The sequence below is a fragment of the Stegastes partitus genome, unplaced genomic scaffold, assembly GCF_000690725.1.
Source record: "Stegastes partitus isolate 25-593 unplaced genomic scaffold, Stegastes_partitus-1.0.2 Scaffold1411, whole genome shotgun sequence".
In the NCBI taxonomy this organism is placed as follows: domain Eukaryota; kingdom Metazoa; phylum Chordata; class Actinopteri; family Pomacentridae; genus Stegastes; species Stegastes partitus.
The window spans coordinates 25,157-34,113 of record NW_007579142.1 but is presented as its reverse complement, the minus strand read 5'-3'; positions in this window follow the sequence as shown (position 1 = coordinate 34,113).

Below are 8,957 nucleotides of genomic sequence, written 5' to 3'. Positions count from 1 at the left end.
TAAAAGGGCAAAAGTATCAAAAACAACACAGAGAGAAGAGAAAAAAAACGGACAAATGAGCATTCACATGTTCACACCAAAACCTACATGCACAATACAAAAAATGTATATAATTGAAAAGCAAATATTTAAACCTGCTCCTGAGCTTGTGGCCTTGTGTTACTGGACAAGGAGTGATGAGCAGCAACTGTCAACACAGCGAAAAATTACAAGAAACAACGAGAGCAGCTTGTTGAAGCACAATGTGTCAGAGAAATGTAAAAGTGTCCTTACATGTTAGAATCAAATTAAAATAATAAGAAATAAATGCAATCTATTCAGGATTTTTATTTTTATTTTATTATTTATTGTATTGTATTTTATTGGGCAGCACGGTGGTGCGGTGGTTAGCAGCAAGAAGGTCACCGGTTCACGTCCCAGTGAGGACACCCGGGATCTTTCTGCGAGGAGTTTGCATGTTCTCCGTGTGCAGTGTGGGTTCTCTCCGGGTTCTCCGGCTTCACACAGTCCAAAAACATGTTGAGGTTAACTGGTGATTCTAAATTGTCCGTAGGTGTGAATGTGAGTGTGCTTGGTTGTCTGTCTCTAAGTGTAGCCCTGTGATGGACTGGTGACCTGTCCAGGGTGTCCCCTGCCTTCACCCTAAGTCAGCTGGGATAGACTCCAGCCCCCCACGACCCTGGTGAGGATTAAGTGGTGTATTGACAATGGATGGATGGATGGATGGATGGACAAAAACTGAAATTGTATCTCTGATGTAAAACTGCATCAAAAACGTGACTGTAAATGCAAATTCCATTTCAAGGAAAACTGGAACTTTTTTAACTTCATGACAGGTAAAATACATGCACCACAACTTCACAAATGTTTCCTTTATATTTTATAGGTGAAGCTGTTTAAGTCTAATAGTGCAAATTTGATACAATTAGTGACAATTGGCAGAGAAACAGAAAGGATTGGTTCTGTTGTTTTATGTGTATTTAAGGTAAATGAGAGATATCTTGTTATTATGAAAACGTCTGTAATTACACAACGTTTATTGAACGTGTTTTCATCAGTGTGCAATTTTTCTGAACCTAGGATTTCTCTGAAAATATCACATTTATCACTACATATATCATTTACCATTATATTTATCTATCTAGGTAAACTTTTTTAAAATACAGATGGTCTCATTGAAAAGAAAGGACATTTAAAAATTTGTTTGTTTTTTTTTAAATTAATATGAAAAATTACATAATGAATTAGATTTTGCTGTTTTTCTGTTAGGTAAGGTACATCATGTAAAAAACAGATAAGGCTGAGCTGACTTGTCAATCCTTGTTAATGCAGAGTCAGGAAATGTTGGAGGGTCACATGAGCGGCATGAACCACTAAGTCACAGCATTTCACAGCCTTATCTGCTGAAAATAGAAGCAAAGGTACTTTATCAGTGACCACTTCTACAGGTTTTAACCAGCAGTTACACACGCACACACACACGTACCTCATCGTACTGCTGTAATCTGAAAGGACCATGATCGAGGTGAGTCACTGGGTGGAATTTGACCAATTCAAGTGAAAATTATCTGCAACAAATCTGCTAATGAGTGATTTCCTTGTTGTAGTGGCACAAAGCCCTCAACGTGAATAAATCATCTGCACTTCAATGGTGGAATTGTTTGTTATGTAATCGTCTTTGGACTAAACACCAATAAATCTCAGATTGTGTAGGACAGGAGACATACAGTCGTCCTCAGATTTATTCATACCCTTCCATTAAAGGAAAGGCAAAATTCACAAAAGTCACTCAAATAACTAGAAACTGAAAAAAGTAATAATAAATTTAAAAAATTTGCTAAACTTCACTTTAGTGAAATAAGACATTGCTGGAGTATGATGTTCTGCATCTTAAAGGAAACATCTATTTAAAACTTTAAAGTAGATAAAAACTAGGATTATCGCCTCATGGTCTTATGCCTCTATCAACCAGTGAAGTTTCCATTTTTATTCATGTCTGATCAAACTCATTTAATACTGTCTGTGCAGTGGAGACACTGAAGTGAGGAAGTTCATTGAGAGTCAAATTCCTCGTATGTGTTCTCATGGTTCTGAAAACAAATTTGTTTTCATGACAGTGGATAAAGTTTCAAATATGGATGTTGCTGCAAAAAGCGATGTGAGATTTCCTCACTAATGTTGGGAATCTAAGATTATAGTCACCACTTCAGTTTACAACTTAGTGTGACATATGGTCACAATCTCCCCATCTGTTTAACAACGGTCAGAAAAGTGTTTTGCAGAAAATTATTATGGTTATGTCACAGTCGAGTTGACCTTTGACCTTTTAGATACGCAATGTCATCACTTGACCTCACATCACAAATTTTATCATAATTAGCAAACTGACCCTTCGCTAAGTGCCTCGCCCCTGCTTCCAGTCAACACGCCAGTGTGTGCCATTTTCAAAAATTTTAGGTTAATACTGAAGGAAATAACAGTTGTGAAGTATCAGAAAGAAGAGCTACGTTCACTATGTTATTTGTCGACAGTGTGCTGTGGATAAAACTCACCAATCACAGCGCAGACATCAGGCGGCTCATGTCTTGATGATTCATGTGCAGGACAAACAGGAGTTTTCGTTGGTCTTTGATGGATTCAGCTTTGTGACATACATATCTTTCACATTCAACACCTCCCTGCCCACATTTTTGACTTCAGAGAGCATAAAAAAACACAACAACCCCCTGCGTAGCTTCTCACACCAAGTTACCAGTTATGGTAATGTAGTGACTGTTTTAGGGAGAGGTTTGGTTTGGCAAAGTGTCAGCTGTTACAGTGACTCTTGACCACCACATTCTAGTCAATTTATAAGTAAACTTTCTACCAAATCTGTAGAAATTCCCTTGAGGGTTTTCTGATATATCAAATCCATGATACTGTGACAAACATTTGTACAGACAACTTTAAAGGTAATGTCAGCTACCTCGGCTGTCACCGATGCCGAGCCATTACAACAGCAACCCTTAAAACACTTGGAGTGTTCTCAGTAATTATCGGACAGCAATTATGCTAAATGTTCAATTACGTCTTTTATTAGGCAATAAGCAAAAACAGTTATTTGTCAAACTTTTTCTGTTTTATTTAATTGTAAATTTAGTTTATCCATTTTTTCTGTCTACCCTGGTGTCTCCTCCCAGAAAGTCCTCAACTGAAGGCATCACAATCAGATGCCTGAACCACCTCAGCCGGCTCCTCAGCGACTCTGCTCTGAGCCCCCATCAGACATTAGAGTTCTTCACTCTATCTCTAAAGATGAGCCCAGGCCCCTACAGAAAAATATATTTTTGGTAACTTGTATCTGTAATTTCAGAGACACCAGAGCAGATGACCATAGGTGAAGGTTAGAATGTCCATTAACGATGTGAATCAAAAGTTTTGCCTTCAGATCCAGAACAGCACCTCCATCACTGCTGATCAAGACCACAAGATACTTGAACTTTGGTTGGGGCAGCAACTCACTCCCAAACCAGATGGCACAGTCAACCAATTCCTACGATGGCCTCAGACTTGGAGGTGCTGTTTCTCATCTTCACACTCACCTGCAAACCGTCTCAATGCGAAGCCAACTGGATTACGTCATCTACAAAAAGCAGAGACTTGACTCTGAGGCCTCCAAACCAAACACTCTCCTCATTTATTTATTTGTTTGTTTTTTAATGAATATTAAAATCAGGTTCGGAGACAAGTAGCAACCTTTTCAACTCCCCAGCTGAATGCCTTTTGGAAAATATAAATAAATAAAGTTCCAAAGGACTTTTTTTTCTTTACAACTGTTCAAAAATGTATGAATTCAATGAAAGAGAAACTAAACAACAAAATATTTGAGTTAACATGGATGATTCACTGTTAACACCATTAACTTCTTACCTGTATTTCTAAATTGCAAAGGAGGGGGCATTTTTTACATAAAGGAAACAAGTTGAGTGAATTCTTCAAGATGTCTTGTAGTGTTTTTTTGGAAGATGCTCTTTAATTCACCTAAATACGTTTCACGTACTCTTATGGTCTCATAAACTTGATAAATGCGCTTCTGCTTCTCAGAACTTTTAGTGAGTAAACAGGGACCCCCGGTGAAATGCTGCTTCTCCACATGACCTTAAATGTTGCATCATCCGAAAAACTGAATTTTCACTCTCAATATGACATTCATCAGTGTGCATCTGATGCCAATAAGTAGGAAGCAAAGCGAGATGTAGTCAAAAAAAAGACACACACTGGCATAACAGGCAGAAGAGAGAAGCGGGGCCATTGTTCTTTCAGAAATGTCACCGCCTGATCTGAATGTCAACTTCTCCTCCCAGCATGAACACGTGAAGCTGACAGCTGGTCGATTTCTCACAGACAAGATGATGAGCGAACAGCAAAGTCCAACAGGTGCCTGATAGAGGCACTAGGAAGCATTAGCTCAGGTTATCACTGATGTTTTAACCTCATCAACTGATGGACAGTAAAGTTGTGAAAAGCAGATAAACTATCAGCTGCAAACATAAACATGTTGTGTTTCAGACACATTATTTCTTAATTACAAAGGTTTAAAGTCTCAGGAGACAGATGTGATCCAGCAGCAGTGACACACTGGATAAGAAAAACGGCAAAAAAAACACATTTTGCTCTTTGTGGGGGGGATTTCTCACTCGATGATCAAGAGATTTAGATTGAAACATTTCTAGGAGTACTGTTAGAGTTTTGTAGGAGATTATTAGTTTAAAGATGTTGATGCTAAATCTCAAATCTATAACATAGCAATGTTAATTTTCTGTCTATTATTTAGGATAGAAAATACTTTTAATATCTCTGTTTTGGTATATATTTACAGGAATCTCCCTTTATCAGACTAAATCCTCCAGAAATTCCTTGAAATACTTAACTATAAATTAGAGTTTCCCACATCCAGGGTCCACTGCGATTATCAGATTTATCCCGGCAGGAGCCAAAAACATGAACATGACCCAGGTTTCCACCATTAGCGCAGCTTCAACTGTGTCTTTTGCAGCGGCCTCCTGTGAATGCTGGTTTAGATAAATGAGACTTTGGCGCTGTGATCCGAGATGCTGACAGCAAAGACTGTAGTGTATCTACAGTACGAACTGATGTCTGTCAGCATGAGGTTGTTGTGCTCTGACATCTGTTTTCTGACTTCTGACACTGTTTTTCCCTGAAAAGGAGAACATTCCTTTCGCCTCCGAGAGTGTTCTGATAATCCTGCAGCTCTTATCGGAGAGCTTTGAGCTGTGCTTTATGACTTAATGAGTCAACAAACTATTTATGTCTGTAAATACAGATACAGTTGGATCCTGCAAATTCAAACTGTAGAGAAAGGCTAAAATAGCGACTAATTGGACAGAAATATTTTTGTGTCACTATTTGTTTCACAAGTAGATAAACAATAAATACCATCTGACTCTGCTTTCATATCAGGATACAGGCAACAACCCCCATCTGAGACCAGGCTTTCCAGGAAATTGCCTGGCTTAATTAGGGGTATGTAATATATATTGATATACTTTTTTTTTTTTTTACAGATAAACTCCAGAGAATGTGACTACAAAAATGTCACTATATACAAAGAAATGTGCCTTTGACTTTTACAATTCATGGCTAAACATTTTTTATTCATCAGTTGTTATTCAGATCATTTGAAACCTCTGGAATACATCCCAAATCTCTCTAAATACATGTAGATTCAATAACAAGTTGGCACAAACATGGTACACCAGCGCAAGCAGAAGTATCCATAAAGCAGAAGTTCAAATCTCTGCATCAGCAGAAATCTGTTTTTTGTGAAGTGTGTCAACTTTTCTCTGGCATTTAACATTTCCTCAGTAGGAAGTCTGATCTGATTGTTCATTCAAAACGCATTCACTGTTGCATATTATTTGTATAAATAAGTCATTTCTGAGAGCTGGAGCCAGTGACTGATGCAGTGCATTAAATTTAAAAGACAGTTACGGAACAACATGGTTAATGCACCTGTTTGTGCACATTTATTTTTGTCACGCTCATTTTCATGTGTGACAGCAGCCACTTCATCACTGCAGGCAAATAACATTTTTGTTTATGTGACATCATTACAGAGTTCCTTCAGCTGAAACACAAATTGTGTTTTTAGTCACCATTCACTGGGACATTTTCACCAACGCTTTGGTAATTATTGAACATGATGTGATTACTCAGTACAGATTGTTGCCAACAACTCATATACTATCTTTAATACATGCGGTTTTATTTTGTATTCTGAGGAGTGTTTTAACATCTGCCTAAGGACACCAGATGAAAAGTCTTCTAGCGGCTAAATGTTTTTTTCTCAACTAGCATTAAAAGTACAAGCTGCATGAAGCAGAATGTGCTTTTATTGGATAATAATTGTTTTTATTGAAGAACACTGGTTAAGGCTTTCTGTTGCACTGCAAAAGCTGCCTTTAAAATTAAAGGGAAACTTTCTAGCTATTAACATGCTTGCACTTAAAACAAGCAAAAAGAGGGCTTTATAGCTTTAACCACAGAATCATTGTTAGTGTTTTCTGTTGCACTGCAAAAATGTTATGTCAAATTTAAGGCCAAATTTTCTCTAAAAAAGCAAAAAAGTTCTTAAAACAAGTGCAGAAAGTAAGTCTTACTTGATGCTTTAAAATAAGTCAGGTCATGTTACATGAGATGTTGAAATATAATTACAAAGACTGATTTCAAGTAATCGAGTTAATGCATAATTAACTTATTGAAAATGTTGGGAAAATTCTTCTGTGGAGTCCTAACTGCTCCAAATCAATACACAGAGTCGTCTCTTAAGTCAAAGCAAAGTTTTGCTTGCAGCAAGGAATCACATGTACAGCAACAGTCTGAACAAGTGACTCCCGAGTCAAGAAACATTGTAGCCTTTATACAGGCATACAAAGAACAAGTGACATCAGAGTCAAGAAATGTAGCATTTATACAGGCATACAACAGATATCTCCTCTGCTCCCATCTGCTGAGCACAGGCTTGGTTACTTTTTGCAAGTTCTGTGAACGCTGTCTCTTTCACGGCCTTCTGTGTTTCAAAAGTTGGACAAAGAGCATTGAATTATAACATATAACAGATAGGTATATACCTTGTATCTAGTTAAAATAACCCAAATTAAGACATTTAATTTTTCTACCCAACACTAGGCAAGTGACAGATACTTAATTTGTTATTTTTGCTATGTAAAATCTAAAATTGAAAGAAACATGATGCCATGTAGAGCAGCAACAAGTTGTTAAAAGCTTCTTTCATTCACTTCCTTTTCAAACAAGAGCATTCTTTAGATAAACCTAAGGACTCAGAGGACTCCTCGTATCTTTATAGCTTTGGTTGAAATTAACAATGAAGCGCTGCTCACTTCTGAGTGACCTGTGTGTGACCTTCAGAAACTCTGCTCAAAAAAGGAAAATTCCTTCACACCCTCATAGAATAAAATGTTTCCATTACAGAAGTTTCTCTTGTAGTTGTAAAACTAGAAAACAACCTCAGTAACTTGCATATAGTTTATGTGTGTACTTTATCTGTGTATTTCATTTAAATGCAGAGGGATCTATTGTAAGTGCTCCCCTGTCATATTTTAAATCTGCTGATGTGGTTCAGTTAACAACATTATCTCTTGAAATAACTTGATTTGAAATGAAGGCTTCACAAGATGCAGTAGTTTCCCCGTGTGAGATGGTGATAATTGAAGGAATATTGTTGAGTCAGTTGCATCAGAAACACTGTAGTTTTTTTAAACTAGTTACATGTAAAACCACCATGTCGTGACACTGTGGTGAATACAATTAAAAATGCACACTCATCTGTCTCTTTCCTTTATCTCCCCTCTCTGAACCAAGTGCTCTCCTGGGCCTCGGTGTCATGCCATCACTATGGTGACAGCTCACAGCGTGTTTTATCCCAGAAGACTCATCTCCCACAGCAATGAATGTTTAGAGATGTGGCTAAGAGGAACGCAGCTCTCCAAGCCCTAAGACCGATGGCTTGGGTCTATGTTTTTGTGTATGGCCCAAAAACAGGATGGCAAAAAACAGCTGATTATAAACCAGAGTTATGGTGAGAAAGCAGGACTTTTAAACTTCGGGGGTGTTGAGATCTGACGAAATAGAGCAAACACATGGAAATCTGTGCAAGTAAAAGACAAACAAATGTGACAGCTTTATTTGATATTGGCCCACATTTCACAAAGTATAAAATTGTTGGATAAATGCAATTTAAAAGAATAAAATCAAAATACACAAATTGACCCCTGAAACATTTAAGTTCTGCTGTAACACAGTCTGAGGTGACAAAGCAGGGAAATAATGCTCATACCCACACATCAGAACAGTCACACTGTGTGCATCTGCAAGACAATGAACGACCTGTTCAATCACTAAATGATGTGTTTTCACAAGAAGCAGCTTTGCACTTCCATACCCAAGTCATTCTGTTGATAGTGAGCAAGTTTAGTCCACACTGTGATGCTGTGGTGTCACCTAGTGGCGTCCCAAAGCAATGTCTATAGCTACAGTCTGTACAGTATAGTTACTCTAGTTACTTTTAGCTCCTGCTATGTTGGGGTCATTCTGAATGAAATCAACTAAATCTGAGAAAAGAGAATTAATTTTAGTTTCAGTTAAGCTATGAAAAATTATACCTTCATACTATGAATATTTTTTGAGTTTAAGTGTTTATAGGTGGGTTGAAATTTTGCACTTTTGACTTCATGCTACTTTTTTCCAGCATTTTTTTAACCATTGAGCTCAGTTTTTAACATAGTTCAAATGTTTTTTTCATCTTTTAAATATGATGCGTTGATTATTTAAAAGTTACAAGCGCTCAAAAATACTGGAAAAAATAACAAAAATGAAAAAGATCAGAATTTCAACCCACCCATATGTATTTCAAAGGCCTGCAATTCATAAAATGTTGC